Raw genomic sequence first — 2,724 nt, forward strand, 5'->3', positions numbered from 1 at the left:
GAGCACACTAAAAAATAAATGTAACTAACATTATTTATTGACCTCCCTTCCAAAGGATGTACACATACGTTTAAAGTTATAAGAACAAGGTCTAAAGCCTTATTTTATGAGCCATGACAACAACAAAATTCAATAAAAACTTAAAATGTCCTCCACTAGTGATAAACTAGGTAACACTGCACAACCATTGGAAATTATATTATGAAAGTACACATATTTACAGGTAGGGAGCTTATAACATGTTAAGTAAAAAGGAAGTTATAAAATGATGTATACACTCTGATCCCTTTTTGTCATTTATGCATTTATCAAAAACAGTAGAAAAATGGGCAAAATCAGAAGGAGTTGACAAGCTGGATGTCAATATAATTAACAACTTCTGCTTTTCAAAAGACAATGTCAAGAGAATTAGAAGAAGTAACAGACTGGGATAAAATATTGGGCAAAAGACACATCTGATATCCAGATAAAGTACTGGTATCTAAAATATACAAAGAACTCTTGAAACTCAACAATAAGCGAACAAACAATTTGATTTAAAAATAGGCCAAAGATCTAAACAGACACTTCAACAAAGAAGATATACATATGGCAAATAAGCATATGAAAAGATCATCCACATCACATATAGTCAGGGAAATTCAAATTAAAACAATGAGATACTACTACACACCTGTTGGGATAGACAAAGTCTGGAATGCTGACAACACCAAATGCTGGCAAGGATGTAGAACAACAGGAATTCTCATTCACTGCTCTCATGGGAATGCAAAATGGTACAGCCACTTTGGAAGACAGTTTGGTGACTTCTTACAAAACTAAACATACTCTTATCATATAGTATTTGTGCTCCTTAGCATTTATCCAAGGAGTTGAAAATTTACATCCACACTAAACCCTTCACCTGGACATTTATAGCAGCTTTCTTAAATTGTTAAAACTTGGAAGCAACCAAGATGTCTTTCAGTAGGAGAATGGATAAACTGTGGTACATCCAGACAATGGAGCATTATTCAGAACTAAACTGAAGTGAGCTATTGATCCACAAAAGGACATAGAGGAACCTTATGTGCATATTACTAACTGATGGGGGAAAAGCCATCATACTACATACTATGTGATTCCAACTACATGACATCTGGAAAAGGCAAAACTTGAAGAATAGGCAAAGCACAGAGGATTTTTAGGGCAGTAGAAATATTCTTTATGATATTATCATTCTGGATGCATGACATTATACATTAGTCTAAACCATAGAATATACAATACCAAGAATGAGCCCTAAGATCAACTGTAAAGTTTGGCTAAATATGATGTGTCAGTATAGGTTTAGCCTTGGTAACCAATGTAGCATTCTGGTTAAGTGATGTTGATAATGGGGGAGGCTATGCATGTGTGGGAGCAAATATATGGGAAATCTCTGTACTTGCTTTTCAATTATATCATGAACCTACAACTACTCTTAAAAAAAATAAAGTCTTAAAAAAAATGAAAAACAGGCAAAATATATGAGAAGACACTTCACCAAAGAACTTACATGAATTGCTGACAAACTTAGGAGTTATAATATTCAAATTCACTAGTAGCCAGGTAAATAAAAATTAAAGAAGCAAATACATGATCTCTGGAAGAACATACACCAAAATGGGTGGTGGTTTTATTAATTTTCATTTCTTTCTTTGTCTTACCTATGTTTTCCACAATAAACATGTGTTGCTGTTGTAATGACAAGGTTTGTGTTTGTTTTTTTTTAAAGTGCGATTCATACCCAATAGATATGGTCATGCAACTTTTTAACTCATTTTTTCCCACCACTGGAAGAGCCAGGTCAAGAATCAGCTATTTCATGAAGCCTTCTCAAACAGTTCCATCCCGCATTCTTCTTTACTATTTTGGACATTCTTGTGCATTTATAGTCTCCTTCACAGTTTATTACTTGTACTTTAGTTGCTTCATTTTTAGAAATTTTATTTATTTAACAAACAGTTATTGAGGGTTTCAATACTACACAGGACCTCCTCATGAGTAGGGGCCATTTGTGACACTCCCATTGCATTGCCTGCCTTCCCTCCTCCAGCTCTGGCCTAAAGTCAGTGTTTGATAAACACACAGTGGTAGATTTTTCTCATCTGCATAACAAATACCTATTGAGAGCCTACTATGCATGATAATTATGCTACTTACCAAAGGAAGCCTGATAAAGAATAAAGAACACTACCCTAGAAGACAGGCTCTGGCCTCAGCTGTCATCAACTAGTTCTGTGACCTTAAACTACTGCTTAGTTGGGGAGCACTGGCTTTATTCTTGCCATTTTTAATTATTAGCTGTATAATGGAATCACCTAGGAAGTGTTTTTAAATGATTACTTGCCGGGGTGTTATCCTGTATCTAGGGTTCGGGAATCGGGAGAAGGGCTGCAAGTAAATTAAACAAACTAGACATGAAATATAAATTTGGAATACATGGGGGAACCAGATGGAGCTTAGCTTTCGTAACTAAGTTCTCTCTGAATCTCCGGACCCAGGGCTTTTTATTCACACATTTTTGCCCTAAAGCAAAGCAAGCACACAAATCAAAGGTAAACTTTTGTAAGCAGTAAAGTATCAGGTTGGGGGAACTGCCTTCAGCTGTTCAGCTGTTGGCCAGCAGCAGGTAATAACATGTAGATTTTCAGGTTTGGGGAAATGCCCTCAGCTGTCTGGCAGTAGGCAATAATATATATC

This window comes from Myotis davidii, unplaced genomic scaffold (assembly GCF_000327345.1).
Source record: "Myotis davidii unplaced genomic scaffold, ASM32734v1 scaffold123, whole genome shotgun sequence".
Classification (NCBI taxonomy): Eukaryota; Metazoa; Chordata; class Mammalia; order Chiroptera; family Vespertilionidae; genus Myotis; species Myotis davidii.